We start from the raw sequence: 19,378 nt of genomic DNA, 5'->3' as shown, positions 1-19,378 counted from the left end.
GGCTGATTTTTTGATTTATTGTAGAGATGAGGTCTTGCTGCCCAGGCGGGTCTCGAACCCGCGGACTCAGGCAATCCACTCACCTCTGTGGTGAGGAAACAAGGCTATAGTTTGCCTCACAGAGTTTCCAAGGCATTCTGATTCAGGAATGTGAGCTTAGGTTAATCAAGCATTCCTGTGACTTGGCTGGAAATACTAAGTAGACAACTTCTTAAGAGTATGCAAAATTGCCTGCATCCCACTGCATTTATAGTGGTTTTCAGAAATTGATGAGAATTTCACACAACTTAGGTTTATTTCTCCCCTATGTTTGGGAGTATGTTTCCTGGTGCAATCTGGCAAAATAGACCAGATGGAATGTTGATTGGGAAGGGAGGAAACCATATTTTTAAAAAATTAAGTTATATTCAGCCTAATTGGAGCTTCTAATTCAAAAGAGAAAATACAGGCTGGATGCAGTGCCTCACGCCTATAATTCCAACACTTTGGGAGGCCGAGGCCTGAGTTCAGGGGTTCACAGGTGCCAGCCTGTGCCACCTCATCTCTACAATAAATCAAAAAACCAGCTGTGTGTGGTGGCGCTCATCTGTGGTTCCAGCTACTTTGAAGGCTGAGGCGGAAGGATCACCAGACCCCAGCAGGCTGTGAGCATGCCACTGCACTCTATCCAGGCTGGGTGACAGAGTGAGACTCCGACTCAAAAAATCATAATACAAATTTTGAAAGTTCAATCTAACATGTCAATAAATTTGCATTGATTAAATCAAGGAAGCAAGTATTAAGTACTTCCAATGGGACACTCTGGGAGATACCCAGATATAAGAGAAAATCTCTGCCTTCAAGGAGATTAAGTAATGTACAGAGACTGAACACTTCCACTGAGAATTCAAATTGAGAAGCAGGAGCGACTGGGGAAGTGAAATGAATGCTGTGGGTAGAAGGAGGATGATGGAATATAAGAAAGGAGTATAGTTGAAAAGTTGAAAAGCTATGTTGGGCTGGGTGTGGTGACTCACACCTGTAATCCCAGCATTTTAGAAGGCTTGAGTCCAGAAGTTCCAGATCAGCCAAATAGCATGGAATTTTCTGGGTTTTGATTTCCCCATTATTTAAAGTGTTAACCTTGGAAAATTTCAAAAGTACTATAAACATCTATTAAAAGTTTACAGTCATACATGTACAATCAACAAATATCAAAAGAGAAAGGTAAAACGTAATAGTCTCAATTTCCAATCGAATTAATTTCTGATAGGTAGCCAGTTTGTTGGCTTTTATTTTAGGCTTATTTCTGTGTTTATGTAGTCATGTTTGTATTGTTTTGAAATTATTTTCAAAAAAACGTATTTCTGTAGCAAATAACTTTTTGCCCCCCAATGCATGATGGACATATTTCTGACTTGGGGCATACTGACCATTTTTCTTTTTTAATGTCTTCATATTTTCTAATGTATGGATGCATCAAAATGTCAGTACACATTTATTTCAGGCCATTAGAGAACCCTATAGTTTGCTATTACAACAGTACTAGCTATAATGTATAGTCTTTTTTGGTTTTTTTTTTGAGTTGGAGTCTCACTTTGTCTCCCGGGCCGGAGTGCAGTGGCACGCTCATAGCCATCGCAGCCTTGACCTGCTGAGCTCAGGCGAGATTTCCACCTCAGCCTTCCTAGTAGCTGGAACTACAGGCGCGTGCCACCACGCCCAGCTAATATTTTGATTTATTGTAGAGACGAGGCTGGTCTCAACGCCTGGACTCAGGCAATCTTCTCGCCTCTGCCTCCCAAAGTACTGAGATTACAGGCATGAGCCACGGCGCCTGGCTAGGATATCCACCTTAAATATCTTTTGTATTCTAGGATTATTTGCATTCCGGCTGTTTTAAAATTTACAACAGATTAATATTAACTGTAATCATTCTACTGATCTACTAAACACAAGGCAGTTCTTATTTCTTTTATCTAAATGTATATTTGTACCCATTAATTGACCTCTTTATCTCCCCTCTTCCTCACCCTTTCTCTGACTCTGGTAACCACAAATGAATTTAACTTCATGAGTTTCACTTATTTAGCTCCCACATATAAACGAGATCATATGATATTTGTCTTTCTGTGTTTGGCTTTTTCCACTTAACATAATAACCTCCAATTCCATCTGTATTACCGCAAATGACAAGATTTCATTATTTTTTACGACTAAGTAATATTCCATTGGTGAGCACTTAGACTGATTTTGTATTTTGGCTATTGTGAATAGTGCTGCAGTAAGCGTGGGAGTGCATTTTTTTTTTTTTGATATGTTGATTTTCTTTCTTTTGGATATATACTCAGTAGTGGATTGCTGCATCATATGGTAGTTCGATGTAGTTTTTTTGAGGAATTGCTGTACTGTTTTCTGTCATGCCTGTACTATTGATAATTTGTATTCCTGTCAACAGTGTGTGAGGTTTCCCTTTTCTCCACATCCTCACCAGCATTTGTTATTCCCTTTTTGATATGTTATTCTAACTGCATGGAGTTGTGGCAGGGAGAGGGGGAGTGTGAGATGATTTATCATTGTGGTTTTGGTTTTTACTTCTCTGATGATTAGTGATGGTGAGCATTTTTTCATATATCTGTTGGCCATTTAAACATCTTTGAGAAATGACTATTTAGATCTTTTGCCCACTTTAAATCAGATTATTTGTTTTTGTTTTGTTTTGCTATTGACTTGTTTGAATGCCTTACCTATTCTGGTTATTAATTGCTTGTTAACTGGATAGTTTGCAAATATTTTCTCCATTCTATAAATAATCTCTTCATTTTGTTTATTGTTTTCTTTACTGTGCAGAAGTTTTTTAGCTTGATGTAATTCCATTTGTCATTTTTTGCTTTTGTTACCAGTGCTTTTGAGGTCTTACACAAAACTTTTTTTTTCAATGTTTAATAAATTTTGTCTTGATGCCGTCAAAAATAAGTTTAGCTTTTACATTGCAATATAAAAAAACATTAGTCTTCACATTCATTTTACATGAAATATATAACTATTTGAATATTTAAGTATAGTTTTTTTTAACCAGGAAGTGTTACTCAGAGTTCTAGTTACATAAATAAAGTCACAAATGCAGAAACACGTTCATAATATTGTCCACATACTGTGTGACTCAGGACAGTTACAATAAAGAAATCTATGCAAGATACTGAACAAGATTATTAAATTTTCATTATGGTTGCAATTCATTTTTTACTATTTAAAGAATTTAAAGCAGCTTGTCTCGGTGGCTCATTCCTGTAATCCCAGCACTTTGGGAGGCTGAGGTGAGAGGATTGCCTGAGCCCAGGGTTCGAGACCAGCCTGGGCAACCTGGTGAGACCTTGTCTCTACAGTAAATCAGAACATTAGCTGTGCATGGTGGCACGCATCTGTAGTTTCAGCTACTTGAAAGGCTGAGGTAGAAGGATTTCCTGAACCCAGCATGTCGAGACTGCGGTGGCCATGAGTGTGCCACTGCACTCCAGCCTGGGCAGCAGAGTGAGACTGCTACTCAAAAAAAAAAAAAGAATAGATATCCCAGTTACTCTGATTTAATTATGTGAATATATCAAATTATTACATGTACCCTCAAATATATTCATCTGTTATGTACAAATTTTAAAGCCTAAGCTATCCATACAATTATTTCTAGGAAAATTTGATAATCCTGTTCAAAATGTAAAGTGACCAAACCATAGCACTTCTTTCCCTCTCTTAGAAAAAAACAGCAATGTAAAAACGTATGTACAAGAATATACATTATAGCTGGGCATGGTGGCTCAAGCCTGTAATCCCAGCATTTTGGGAGACCGAGGTAAAAGGATTGCCTAAGTCCTGGGATTTGAGACCAGCCTGGGCAACTTGGCAAGACCTTGTCTCTATAATAAATCAAAAAGTCAGTCAGGTGTGGTTGTGCATGCCTGTAGTTCCAGCTTCTAGGAAGGCTGAGGTAGAAGTCTCTTCTGAGCGCAGCAGGTAAAAAAAGAAAGAAAATGAGTCAGTTGTAAATATGTGAGTTTATACCTGGGTTCCCTTTTGTGGTGCTTTTAGTCTGTATGTTTTTATGTCAATACAATGCTTATTTGATTAGCTTTGTAGTAAATTTTGAAGTCAGAATGTGTGATACCTCCAGCTTTGTTCTTTTTGCTCAAGATAGCTTTGACTATTACGTTTTGCATAAATTTTAGATTTTTTTTTTTTTTGAGTTTAAGTCTTACTCTGTCGCCCAGGTTGGAGTGCAGTGGCACGCTCACGGCCACTGCAGCCTTGATTTGCTGGGCTCACAGCTCCTTTCACCTCAGTCTTCCAAGTAGCCAGAACTACAAGGCCCGTGCCACCACTTCCGGCTACTTTTTTGATTTATTGTAGAGATGAGGTCTCGCCAAGTTGCCCAGGCTGGTCTCGAACCCATGGGCTCAGGCAATCGTCTCACTTCATCCTCCCAAAGTGCTGGGAATATAGGCATTAGCCACCGCTGCCGGCCAATTACTGTGAAGAATGTCGTTGGTATTTTGATAGGGATTACATTAAATCTGTACATTGCTTTGGGTGTATTGTCATTTAAGCAGTATTATTCCCCCCCCCTTCTTTTTTAGTATTATTTTTTCTAGTTCATGAGCGTGGAATATTTTTCTGATCTTTCTGTATCCTCTTCAGTTTTCATCAGTGTTTTATTAGCTTTCCTTATAAAGATCTTTTACATCTTTGGTTATATTGATCCCTAGGTTGGTTGGTTTGTCTCAGAGCCTTGCCCTGTTACCCAGGCTAGAGTGCAGTGACACAATCATGACTCACCACAGCCTTGAACTTCTATGCTCAAGTGATCCTCCTCCCTCGGCCTCCCAAGTCGCTGGGACTACAGGTATGTACCACCATACCTGGCTTAATTTTTTGAGTTTCTGTAGAGACAAGATCTCACTATGTTGCCCCGGTTGGTCTCCAACTCCTGGGTTCAAACAATCCTCCCGCTTCAGTCTCTCTAAGTACTTAGATTACAGGCGTGAGTCACTGTGCCAGGCCAGATTCCTAGGTATTTTATGTTCTTTTTAGTTATTGTAAATGGGATTGCTTTCTTGATTTCTTTTTTAGATAGTTCACTGTTGTAAATGATACTGATTTTTGTATTTGATTTTGCATTCCACAACTTGGCTGAATTTGTCAATTTTAACAGTTTTTCTGGTGGAGTCTTTAGGTTTTTCTAAATATAAGATTATACTGCTCATATCTACAATAAAACAAAATAAAAATTAAAAAAAAATTATACTATCTATGAACAAGCTAATATGACTTCTTTTTTTCCAATTTGAGTGCCCTTTGTTTCCTCCTGTTGCCTACTTATTCCAGCCAGGTTTTCCAGAATTATGTTGAACAAAATGTGAAAGTGGGCATCCTTTTCTTGTTCCAAATCTTAGAAGAAAGTTTTTTAATTTTTTCTCATTTAGTATGTTGTCTGTGGGTTTGTCATATATGGCCTTTGTTTTTTTGGTTTTCTTTTTTTTTGAGGTATATTTAAGGTATTTTGAGGTATTTGAGTTTGATGAGGGGTTTTATCATAAAGAGTTGCTAAAGTTCAGTGAATACTTTTTCAGAATTTATTAAAATGATCATAAAGTGTTTGCTCTTGGTTCTGTTAATGTGATGTATCACAATTGTTGAGTTGTGTATTGTTGGGCTGTACCCCTACTGAACTGAGACCAGTGGGCTTGAGAGAGACAAAGGTTTATTGAGGAGCATACAGCTGAATGGGATCACCATTAGCTGCTCGCAGAAGGCATGCAACTTATATAACAGTCTTCTACCTGGCACATTCCACCCAGACCAAAACAAAGGATCAGGCCTAAGGTTCAGGAGTTCATCATAGATAAGGGATAAACCTCTGAGTTGACTACTCCCAGATTCCTTAGCTTGAAGTTCTTCAACCATAGAGTCATTCTCAAGAGTTATTTCTGTCCACCATACTCCATCCCAGCGTACTCTTGAATGGCCCCCATATTCTCATCATGCCACTTTTCTGTACTTTCCCTGGGGCTAGATGTGTAGAAGAGAATTGCAACTGGATGCTACAGCAGCAATACAAGCTATAACAACAGAAAAAGTAATGAACATAATAGCAATCTGGCTGTACAAGAAGTTTTGCCAATCACTTGGGAATTGATTAAACCATTCAGTTACTGGGTCATAAGATGCTTTAATTAATGCACAAGTCCTACCCTGGGCAGCAGTTAAGATGTCTAGAGCCATGCAGTTATATAGAGTTACATGTCCAATGTGAGTAGTTTCTTGTGAGAAGAGTAATACATGGTGGGTATCATCGAAGGATGTGGTTGTATGTTTAGCCAGGACCTCAACTTGCAGCTCTGTATCTATTTTTGCTACCTGAGAGGCAAAAGCAGACGAGGGGTAAAATGACCAGGCTTCACGCATGCTTCTGGCAGCACTTGGCTTTTTACATTCTCCTAGTTAGTTCAAATGGTGTCTGAATGGGCAACTTCCAAGTGATCTGCCAGCCCAAGTATAGAGTAAGGCCCACAGTGGGTGCTGCATGCCCATAAGCATCCCCAGGAGGTGCTGTTGTCACCAGAGGGAAATGAGTGAGTCCTTGTTCCAAGTACAGAAATGGCTTCAGGTATTCAGGTTACCTGCATGGATGTGCCTTAACAGGTGCACAGTGAAAGAGAGGGTCAGCTCTCCACAGACCCAACAGCTCTGTGGACATGCTACTTCCTGGCAGCCATTCACACCCTGAATGAACATGCACATTCTCATTGCCTCAGCCTCCTTTAGACACAAGGACATGCTATCACCATCAGGATCCAATTATTCCAACAGTTTGTTCTGTTCTGGAGAGAGGCCACCATCTGCACCCAGTCGGCAAAGAGGTTTGCTGCACATCACCTATGGGCAAAAGGTATCTAGTGGATACAAGAAGGGGCAAGTCATGTCCCTTGAACAAAACACAGGAAGTTTATTGTTCTGAAAGAGTACCGCCCCTGATATCAGCCTGGTGCCTGGTAGACAGAGTCAAATGGACTCCCCCCCACCACTGTGACACATTGTGGGAGGCCAGAGTAGGACGTTGAGAATGCTATGATGTTCTATAGAGGATGATTGGGCAGACTTGGTGGCTCAATCTGTAATCCCAGCCGAGGCCGAGGCGAGAGGATTGCCTGAGCCCACGGGTTCGAGACCTAGCTGGGCAACTTGGCGAGACCTCGTCTCTACAACAAATCAAAAACTAGCCAGGCATGGTAGCGCGTGCCTGTAGTTCCGGCTACTTGGAAGGCTGAGGCGGAAGGATCGCAGGAACCCAGCAGGTAGAGGCTGCGGTGGCTCGGAGCATGCCACTGCCCTCCAGCCTGGGTGATAGAGTGAGACTCCAAAAAAAAAAATGGGGGTGATTGTCCCTTGCAAAGGGGAGGACAAGAATTCAGTATTTTAAAAGTGTGAGGGCGAGTAGGATGTAAGACAGGTGTGACTTGTATATCCTCTTCTAATCCCTTTTCCTATGGAGCAGAAAAACTGAACCATTGGGGGCTAGTTTGCCATTTCTGGGGCTATGATAATATATTCCCCAGTAGGTAAGTCCTGGAGCAAGGGCAATAGGTTATCTCAAGTCCCAAGTTAGAGCAAAGACGTACTAACCCTTACACTGTCTACCTGGATCCTGATGGTGATATCAGGTCCTTGGATGCAAAGAAGGGCTGGGATAGTGGGAATGTGCATGTTCATTCAGGGTGCGAGTGGCTGCCAGGATACAGAATGTCCACAGACCTGGAGGGCATGTCTCCTGCTAGAGTTGTTGCCTCAGCAATACCTTCCTCTTTTCAATTGCCACACTGCTCTAGGACTGTGTGGCAGGTGGAAATGCCAGGGGGATATTCAGGGCCTCTGCCCATTCTTGCACTTTATATCCGGTAAAGTGCAAGCCCTTATCGCTGTTGATGTTGGTGGCAATGCCATGAGGTACACATGGCCGCTTTAGCCATTTTATGGTGGTTTTCTGGGTGGTACTTTTGGTGGGATATGCCTGCACCGGACCCATGCAGGTGTCAGCATAAGTCAAGGCACAGCAGCAGCCATCAGATAGTGCCAATGACCCTATGTGGTCTACTTGTCATCGTTGAACCTGGCATCGGTCCCAGGTGATCTATCTGGTATTGTGCTGCAAAGTCCTGAGGCATTCTTGCACACACGTAGGACATTGCTGACAGATGTGTACTATGTCTTCATACTGTAACAACACGCCATATGATCTGTCTTAGGGAATGTTCCATGTGTACTTAAGAAGAATGTTTATTCTGATGCTTTTAGACAGAATGTTCTGTATATGTCTGTTGTTAGGTCCATTTGGTTTAAAGTATAGTTTAAGTTTGGTTTTAAGGATGTTTAAATTTGATATTTCTTTACTGATTTTTAGTCTTATGATCTATCCATTATTGAAAGTGGTATATAAAGATTTGCTACTATTATTGTAGCGTCTGTATCTCCCTTCAGATAGTCTTAAATATTTAGGTGTTCTGATATTGGGTGCAAATATATTTATAATTATTATATTCCTATTTCATTTAAAAATGAACTTGTTTTTCTTTTGTGACAATTTTTTACCTAAAGTCTCCTTTGTCTGATATAAGAATAGTTATTCCTGTTCTTTTTGCTTACCATTTTTATAGAATATCTTTTTCCTACTTTTTATCCTCAGCCCTTGTGTCCTTAAAGCTGCACATTTGCCAGGCATGGTGGCTCAAGCCTGTAATCCCAGCACTTTGGGAGGCCCAGGCAAGAGGGTTGTCTGAGCCCAGGAGTTTGAGACCAGCCTGGGAAAATTGGTAAGACCTTGTGTCTACAATAACCAAAAAATTAGTTGGGCGTGTTGACATACGCCTGTAACTCCAGCTACTTGGAAGGCTGAGGCAGAAGGATCGCCAGAGCCCAGCAGGTCAAGACTGCGGTGGCCATGAGCATGCCCCTGCACTCCAGCCTGCGTGACAGAGTGAGACTCTTGACGCACGCACACACACACACACAAAAGCTGCACATTTGATGGAGTGGTCACCTCTTCTAGTATTTATAGACTGGTTTCAATAGGGAAAGACTTAAAGGTGGCTGCCAGGGTACTGGCTGGGTGGGATGCATTGGTTCTGGTTCCAGGAAGTACACAGCAGCATAATCTTCATGCAGCTCTATCAACTGAGGTCAGTGTTGGCAAAGATTGCAGAGATCCTTAGATCCTTAACAACCAAGGCTGCAAGTGTCCACAGCAGTAGCAACAGCTGTTGAGATCTTTGGTGTCAAAGGCTTTTGGGGTCCTCTAGTTATCTTTTCCTCTCCATCCTGGAGGTTATGACCACAAGAATCCCTCTGGGTACTAGGTCTTGCTTGAGGATCTGCTCCCAGTGACCATGACACCTGTGACTGGTTGCAATGCCTATGGAATGGCCATCAAGCCAGCACCACAGGGCCAAGACTCTGCGGTGTGTGGCAGTATCAGCACTTGCATTGGCAATGCTGTGCAGAGTGTGGGTGGTCATGGAACAGCCAGGAAGCTAGGGCCTGGAGCTCAGGATTGTGCAGAGCTAGAGTATCTCTGGATTCTGAGTTGCAGACTAGCTTGGAGCAGTTGGGATTCCAGGGTTTGAGGCATGACTGTGTTCAGTGCAGCCTCAGAGCTAGGTTCTGCAACACGAATGTTCCAGCGGATCCAAGATCCGGGGAGTAGATTAGCTTATCTGTATTGAGGGTGATACAGAGACCTGCTAATATCTGTCCATATTGACATGGCCCATAGACAAAGGCTTGGCAAGGGTTCCAGTGCCCTTGTACATTCCTCAACAACATTCCTGAGAGTCCCCTTATCTCCTTTGCACTCTCAGTAAGTAGCTTCAGGGGATCCTTGACTTCCCTGTAGACTATGCCCAATCAACTGAAAGATGCAAATCCCCATTTACTCCCTTTTTCTGAGTAGTCATAAGTTTGAATAGTATAGTAACAATGTAATCTTAAGCCTTGTGATTTGTATAACTTTTTTATCAATGCAGTCATAAGTTTTGTGATTTGTATAACTTTTGTGTAATGCATGATGTCTTAGGCCTTGTAAGCTCCTTATACTCTGTGGAAAGTTTGATTAACACTTCTGCTAGGCCCTATTGATAAAAGCTATGAGATACCTGATACCTGGCACCAGAAAGTCTGGACCACAAAATGCCACTATCAATAAATGTGGCTGAAACTCAAGTTCTGTACAATGCTCTGCTGGTCATGTGGCTAATGTATGGGTACTAACAACTCTGGACTTTTAAAAGTGAACTGTATGCCAGGCACAGTGGCTCTTGCCTGTAATCCCAGCATTTTGGGAGGCTGAGATGAGAGGATTGCCTGAGCCCATGGGTTTGAGACCAGCCCGGGCAACATGGCGAGACCTCATATCTACAACAAATTACAAAAAAAATTAGCCCAGCATGAGCTACTTGGAAGGCTGAGGCAGAAGGATCGCCTGAGCCCAGCAGTTTGAGGCTGCGGTGACTAAGAGCACACCACTGCACTCTAGCCTGGGCAACAGATTGAGATTCTGACTCAAAAAATAAAATGTAAATTAAATAAATAAATAAAAGTGTATTGTAAAAGCCTGGAGGGACTAGGCATGGTGGCTCATGCCTATAATATCAGCACTTTGGGAGGCCGAGGTGAGAAGATTGTCTGAGCCCACGAGTTCAAGATCAACTTGGGCAACTTGGCAAGACCTCATCTCTACAATAAATGAAAAAATTCGCCAGGTGTGGTGACATGTGCCTATAGCTCCAGCTACTTGGAGGGCCGAGGCAGAAGGATCTCCTAAGTCCAGCAGGTCGAGGCTGTGGTGGTCATAAGCATGCCACTGCACTCCAGCCTGGGTAACAGAGTGAGACTCCTAAAATCAGGGGGGGGAAAAAGTCTGGAAGGTGAGCAGAGCCATTTTAGAAAGACCTCAAGTCCAACTCTGCTCCCTGGATTCAAACTCGGAAATAAACTTCTTTCTACCAGTTCCCTGCCCCTCGATTTATCATTATCAAGGGTGAGTAACTGAGCATCACTCGGACCATAACAGCGGCACGTGCAGAGTAATGAAGGCTCTGGGGCCTGGAGCAGGGCTAACCTGTACCTATGGTAGCTCCAGTGTTTGAGGCAAAAAACATGCCTGGTGCTCACACAGAACTGGGATCTGGAAAGCAGGGCAAGCATAGAGTGACTGTGGCTCCAAGGTAATTTGCTTGTCCAGTGGCACAGTAATGGCTCCTTGGGATGGGGGCACAGCTGTGTCTCCCTGTCTGGGCATTTCACAACAGGGATGGATATTGGTTACCTCAGTGGCAAATTACACCAGTGTCTTCTTCAGAGCAAATGGCACTAGTACTCAGAGCATGCTCATTCTGACAGTGGTCACCCTTCTTTGTTCTTATCATCTCCAAATGTCTCAGGTTTGCTGATCTTCCCAACAATGTTATTCGCACAGTTATTCTCCATGTTTTTGCTCCACTGTATTGGTGCCAGTTCTTAAATGGAATCTTTAGCATTCTATTATTGTTCATGGATAACTTTATTGTTATTTTTTAAGGGTAAGACTCATATCTCCTGCCATCTTGCTGGCATCACATCTATAGTCTTTTTAAATTATTGATCTTATATTTGGCTATCTTACAGAACTTTGTAACCTGTGAGAATTTTTCAGTTACTACTTTTGATTTTTTTCCTCAGTGGGCATGCTCTCACCCACAAATATGAACAAATTATCCTCCTGTGTTCCAAATTTTATTGTTTTTACATATTTTTTTTCTTGACTTATTAAACTGGCCAGTATTTTTTTTTTTGAGTTGGAGTCACTCTGTCTCCCAGGCTGGGGTGCAGTAGCACACTCACAGCCACCATAGCCTCAACCTGCTGGGCTCAGGTGATCCTTCCACCTCAGCCTACTAAGTAGCTGGGACTACAGGTATGCACCACCATGCCCTGCTAATTATTATTATTATTTTTTTAAATTGTAGAGATGAGGCCTTGCCGAGTTGCCGAGGCTGGTTTCGAACCCGTGGGCTCAGGCAGTCCTCTCACCTCAGCCTCCTAAAGTTCTGGGATTGTAGGCATGAGCCACCACACCCAGCTCTGACCAGTATTTTAAGTACAATGCTGAATAGTAAGATCAGCAATTAAAGTTTCTTACCTGGTTCTTGACTTTCATGATAATACTTCATTAGGGAAAGAAAAAAATATCTTAACAATCTAAGAATTTGGCCGGGTGCAGTGGCTCAGCCCTTAATGCCAGCACTTTGGGAGGCCAAGGTGCGAGGATTGCCTGAGTCCTAGGGTTTGAGACCAGCCTGGGCAACTTGGTAAGACCTCATTTCTACAATAAATTATAAAAACTAGCTGAGTGTGGTGGCATGTGTCTGTAGTTCCAGCTACTTGGAAGGCTGAGGTAGAAGGATCGCCTAAGCCCAGCAAGTCGAGGCTGCAGTGGCTGTGAGCATGCCTCTGCACTCCAGCCTGGGCAACAAGAGTGAGACTCCAACTCAAAAAAAAAAAAACTAAGAATTCATGCATATTGTTAAACTGATCATATAGTATATATGGGCTTATACAGATTGATCATCCCTAATCCAAAATGCAAAATGCTCTAAAATCTGGACCTTGTGAGTTGATGCCCACAAGTGGAAAATTCTACATCTGGCCTCATGTGATGAGTCACTTCAAAACAAAGGTACAGAACATAGTTTATTCTGCATCTTCAAGGGAAAAAAGACCTTTCCAAACTTCTTCAGCTGCAATATTTGTGTGTGTATGTGTGCGTGCCCAGATTCACCCATGCAAGCATGCCACAAAGGGTAATAAAATGGTACATGTGCATTTAAGAAATTGACTATTTACTGGTAGCATATAAATTCAGAGTCAGGAATGGTGATGATGCCAGACAACCACAGATTATTTACATAGGTGGCGTTTCATGCACAAAATTATTTACAAATATTGTAATGAAATTACCTACAGAATAGGTGTATAAGGTATATATGAAACATAAGTGAATTTTGTGTCTAGACTTGTGTCCCATTCTCCATATAGCTAATTATGTATATGCAATATTCAAAAATTTGAAAAAATTCAAAATTCAGAACATTTCTGATCCCAAGCACATTGGATAAGAAATACCCAACCTGTACTAAAAAAAAGTATCCTCTTCTGATCATCAGCCTTCTTTTACCATTTCAGTTTTTTTTTTCTAATGTTTATCACATTTCCACATAGTATGTTTATTGCTGGAGTCCTGCTCCTGCCAGGTGTGAGGTTTCCTGAAGGAGAGACGGAGTAGGCTAAAGAAGGAACTTACAATGAAATAATACACTTGGACACCTGCTTGCAGGACAGATGACATTTATTATTAGTTAACAGAGAGCTTTTATATTATTCATAAAGGGGCAAGATACAGAAAATTAATTCACGTACATTATCTTTTTAGGAGTTACCACCATCTAGTGGTCTTAGAAGCAACAAACAAGCTAAGAACACTATCTGCTTTCAGTCAACGAGTCTTATTCTTAAAGCCAAAAATGATAGTTTTAGTCCAAAGTCCCGAAATACAGTCCTTGAAATGTCTCAAGAAAGTTTCCAGATGCACGTTTCTCCATGTATCAGCAGTTTTCTCTGGGGTGTCTATGACCTTCAAAGCTTTGTAATTGCCTCTCCTGTCCAGGTGTCTTCATTACTTTTTTCTTATCATGCAGTGTATATTTCTAAAGAAAACTCAAAAGAAGCTTTTAGTGATGTTTCCCAGGCCTCCAAGTTTGCTCTCTGTATTTAGTTAATTTATCATAAAAGTATCCAATTAGTATATTATGAATTCAGTGAAAACTCACTCTATAAGCATTAACTTAAAATTTTAACTATTAAGTAAAAACCTTAATGATTAATCTTCATCCTAAATCTGTGAAAACAGTGTTATAAATCACCTACATAACTCCTAGATAAGTGTTAGAACTTATAATGAATTCATAATGAACTTACTATAAACTTGTGCTTCTAAAAAACCTTATGTCTAAACACTAAACTACATAACTCTAAATCAAATAAGGAGTGAAACCGGGCTCGGTGGCTCAGCCTGTAATCCCACACCTTTGCGAGGCTGAGGTGAGTGAATTGCCTGAGCCCGTGGGTTCGAGACCCGCCTGGGCAACTTGGTGAGACCTCATCTCTACAATAAATCAAAAAATTAGCCGGGCGTGGTAGCGCACTCCTGTAGTTCCAGCTACTCGGAAGGCTGAGGCAGAAGGATCACCGGATCCCAGCAGGTCGAGGCTGTGGTGGCCAGGAGCGGCCACTGCACTCCAGTCTGGGCGACAGAGTGAGACTCCAACTCAAAAAAAACAACAAACAAACAAACAAAAACAAATAAGGAGCCGGGCTCGGTGGCTCAGCCTGTAATCCCAGCACTTTGGGAGGCTGAGGTAAGTGGATTGCCTGAGCCCACGGATTCGAGACCCGCCTGGGCAACTTGGTGAGACCTCCTCTCTACAATAAAATAAAAAATTAGCTGGGCATGGTAGCGTGTGCCTGTAGTTCCAGCTACTTGAAGGCTGAAGCGGAGGGATCGCCGGCGCCCAGCAGGTCGAGGCTGCGGTGGCTGGGAGCGGCCACAGCACTCCAGTCTGGGTGACAGTGAGACTCCAACTCAAAAAAAAAAAAAACAAAAAACAAATAAGGAGTGAATATACTTATATCATTTTTTTACTCAAGCAATATCTAGTAACTTATAACCAAGTGAAAGAAAGCATTCTTGATGTGCTTCAGATTTAACCATTGCATATATTAGAAAAGTTCAAATGGCATAGTGGGAAATGAAAAATGAACTATGACATTCTCAGGTTAGCTGCGAGTACTTCACATAAACATGTTGTTCTCTTCATGCTCAACTGTACAGAATTCTTCGGCCGTATAAGCAGCAAGGACGGACGACAGAAGGGCCTCAGCTGCCCAGACTCGCTTTGTGGCCGGGGGTCCTCAGCGCACCTGGACTTTGTTAATCAGGCGGGCCTCCAAGGCTGGCTCCCAACAGTTTATGTAACTTTTCTTGATTTATCAAGTTTAGACAATATGTGTTTAACACATTTACCCATGTAAACATATAAAATATATCTAAATATAGAATATATATTTATAAATCTGTATTATATATTTGTTACTTTAATAAATACTAAGTGAAAATTGATGTAATACTATTAATATCAAACAATAGTATGAAAAATGCAGAGTATGTCATAAAGAGATATTTCATATAGCTAGAAGTAATTGACTAAGAATTTTTTAAAATGAGAAAACTTGTGAGATTTTAATATACATCATATGCTGAAAATGATAGACCAGCAAACAAAAATAGTTTGAAAGTGGATTATTTTGGCAACAAAATTAACAAGAATTAGGTATTGGATCCTGAGTTTCCAATAGAATACGGCTGAACTTTGAACAATGTGGTCAGGGGTGCCAACCCTCCACACAGGCAAAAGTCTGTATATAACTTTTGACTTTGTAAAGATTTAACTACTAGCAGCAAACTGTTGACCAGAAGTTTTATTGATAACAGTCAATTACCATATATTTTGTATGTTATATATCTTTTTTTTTTTTTTTGAGTTGGAGTCTCACTCTGTCGCCCAGACTGGAGTGCAGTGGCCGCTCCTGGCCCCCGCAGCCTCGGCCACTCCAGCGATCCTTCCACCTCGCCTCAGCCTTCCAAGTAGCCGGAACTACAGGTGCACGCTACCACGCCTGGCTAATTTTTTGATTTATTGTAGAGATGAGGTCTCTCCAAGTTGCCCAGGTGGGTCTCGAACCCGCGGGCCCAGGTGGGTCTCGAACCCGCGGGCTCGAACCCGCGGGCTCAGGCAATCCACTCACCTCAGCCTCCCAAAGTGCTGGGATTACAGGCTGAGCCACCAAGTGTTATATACCTTATATGCTGTATTCTTTAAATTAAAAAAAGATGTTCTTAAGAAAATCATAAGGTACAGGTGTGATGACTCATGCCTGTAATCCCAACACTTTGGGAGGCTGAGGTGAGAGGATTGTTTAAGCTCAGGAATTCAAGACAAGCCTGGGTAAAATAGTGAGACCTTGTCTCTTTAAAACATAAAAAAATTAACTGAGCACGGTGGCTCATGCCTGTAATTCCAGCACTGTGGGAGGTGGAGGCAAGAGATTTGCCTGAACCCAGGGATTCAAGACCAGCCTGGACAACTTGGCAAGACCTCATATCTACAATAAATCAAAAAATTAGTTGGGAGTGTTGGTGTATGCCTGTGGGACTACAAATACCCCTGAGCCCAGTAGGTCGAGGCTGTGGTGGCTGTGAACATGCCACTGCACTCCAATCTGGGCAACAGAGTGAGACTCCTACTCAGAAAAAAAGCATTAAAAAATTAACCAGGTGTGGTGGTGTAGATAGAAGGGGTCACTTGACCCTAGAGGTCAGGATTATGCCACGGCGCTTCAGTCTGGGCTGCAGAGACTAGATAGATAGATGGAAGATAAAAGAGAAAAAAAGAAAAAAAAAATCAGAAGAAAGAGAAAATATATTTGCTATTGAAAAAAGGAACATCTGCTTCTGGGCTTCTGGAATGTCCCTGACCCCTAGGGCAACCATAGCTCCCTTCCTGGAGACTTCTCCTCTGTTGTGTTAATTAACTGGGAGAGCTAATCTGCTTATGCCAGCATAACCAGCCACGTCTGCTTCTGTGAACTTTCTCGCTTGCTTGCACCAGCAGGAAATAGGAAATGTTGCGGTTAGATCAAAGAAAGCCCCTAAGGGACGTAGCCCAGGCCTTCAGAATGCGGTTAAGGGCTATTTAAGATAATCCTTTGCTGCAGGACGGTGCCCTTGCTTTGGAATTCATTATCCAGCAAGTGGTCACCGGCCATGGTCAAATTTGGCTAATAAACCTCTCCTTTGTTGCTTATAACTGTATGTCGGTGTCAGTAATTTAAACCCTTGGACCCTACTTTACTATTATTGATTAAATGGAAGTGGATCATCATTAAAGTCTTTTCTTGTGAGGAGGAAGAAGAGGAGTTGGCCTTGATGTTTCGGGAGTAGCAGAGGAGGAAGAAAATCGACATATATGGAACCTGTGTCTTTCAAGTCAGTGTTGTTCACGGGACAACAAACTAAAACTAAATGAAATGGAGGACCTTCTGCCATCGCACAACTTCCTAAGGTTGAAACTTGAAATTGAGACATTAAATAGAGCAATAACAACCCAGGAATGTTGACTCCGTCATAAGAAAACCACTCACAAAGAAAGTCCTCTACCGGGCGGTTTAACAGCAGAGTTCTACAAAACATACAAGGAGCCGGGCTCAGTGGCTCAGCCTGTAATCCCGCGCTTTTGGGAAGCTGAGGTGAGTGGATTGCCTGAGCCCGTGGGTTCGAGACCCGCCTGGGCAACTTGGTGAGACCTCATCTCTACAATAAATCAAAAATGAGCCGGGCGTGGTAGTGCACGCCTGTAGTTCCAGCTACTCGGAAGGCTGAGGCGGAAGGATCACCGGAGCCCAGCAGGTCAAGGCTGTGGTGGCCAGGAGCGGCCACTGAACTCCAGTCTGGGTGACAAAGTGAGACTCCAACTCAAAAAAAAACAAAACAAACATACAAGGAGAAGCTGATACCAACCCTGTTGAAAGTATTCCAAGCAACTATATTTACATTATTCCTAGTGCACATGAAACATTTAATAAAATGATTTCAGACAAGGTAACAGATGGAATCTCAACAAATCCTAAAGTGCTTATTTAAGACAACTCATATAATGCAAGACAATTTTAAAAATCATTGATATAAAGGGAATGCACTGCCCTTCAAATACACATATTTTAGAGTTCCACTCAGTGTAGTGAATGGAGTCGATTATAAATGATTGAAATATTTCCTACTTCTGCTCCAAACGTACACATCATGAAGAAATTAAGACATTAAATAAACCAATAACAACCATCATGAAGAAACTGAGACATTAAATAGACCAATAACAACCCAGGAAATCGACTCCGTCCTAAGAAAACTACCCACAACTATGGTTCCAGCTGCTTGGAAGGCTGAGGCAGAAGGATCGCTGGGGCCCAGCAGGTCAAGATTGCGGTGGCCGTGAACTTGCCACTGCACTCCATCCAGCCTGGGAGACAGGGTGAGACTCCAACTCAAAAAAAAAGATATAAAAAGTAATGCAGTGGGAAGAGTGGCAGAAATGGAACATTTGTAACTGTCATGATACAGACTTAATAGGTTTGGGCAAGAATTGTCAATAAATGTTGAAGTGAGAGGAAAGTTTGAGAAGCAAGTTTTCTGGTCTCACAGTCATTCCCCTCCCTGCATGCCCCAGCTGTTGATGGCCAGAATTTTTCAGTGTGATGATTTATATACACATTTATTTTCATATTGTATGTATAGTATTCATTTTAATTTTGTTTTATGTCTAAACTTTTTTTCCTATTTTCATCGGATTGGTTAAGTTTCTACTTCCTCTGTCAATTTGGGAATTTCCTTTGCTTTCTGATTCTGCTTATAAAAAGCTCTCTGTTTCTAACACATTTCAATAAACTTAAAGTTCTATACAAAGTTAAAAGAAAAAGAAAACTACCCCCCCAAAAAAGTCCTCGACCAGATATGGCTTAAAGCAATATAGAACAGAACACACAGCCAAGAATAAAACCAAGAAAGGATATCCACCAGTTATTAGTTATTAGCAGATGAAAACCTTCATGGATAGATGCATATAGGAGATTATATATATTAACTTTGGGGAGGAATCCAAATGAGATGAAACCTTAATAAAGGAACAAAAATTTACTCTATGGAGGGCAGTTACTTTAGGCTAAAAACATTAAAACCATTTGTAATGAAACTGGAGCCCTCCCAAGTTTGCAGCAGAGGGACTCAAAAATCTTTTCTGGAGGAGTACTCTCACAATACAGGAGAAGAGGAATGTTTGCAGGAATCAACACCTATTGAAGAGTAACTTAAGAAAAAAACACAGGAAAACACCCAACCATATAAAACAGGAAGATTTGCACCCAATGATTGCAGCCAGAAGAAAAAAATCAGAATGAGATTTAAAATAAGCTTGAATAGCCGGCATGATGGCTCAAGCCTGTAATCCCAGCACTTTAGGAGACAGGCAAGAGGATTGCCTGAGTCCAGGCGTTCGAGACCAGCCTGGGCAACATGGTAAGACCTCGTCTCTACAATAAATTTTTTAAAAATTAGCCAGACGTGGTGGTGCATACCTGTAGTTCCAGCTACTTGGAAGACTGAGGCAGAAGGATCACCTGAGCACAGCAGGTCAAGGCTGCAGTGGCTGCA

This window comes from Carlito syrichta, unplaced genomic scaffold (genome assembly GCF_000164805.1).
Source record: "Carlito syrichta isolate Samal-C Ts95f unplaced genomic scaffold, Tarsius_syrichta-2.0.1 Scaffold307184, whole genome shotgun sequence".
Lineage (NCBI taxonomy): Eukaryota > Metazoa > Chordata > Mammalia > Primates > Tarsiidae > Carlito > Carlito syrichta.
This window is presented reverse-complemented; position numbering follows the sequence as displayed.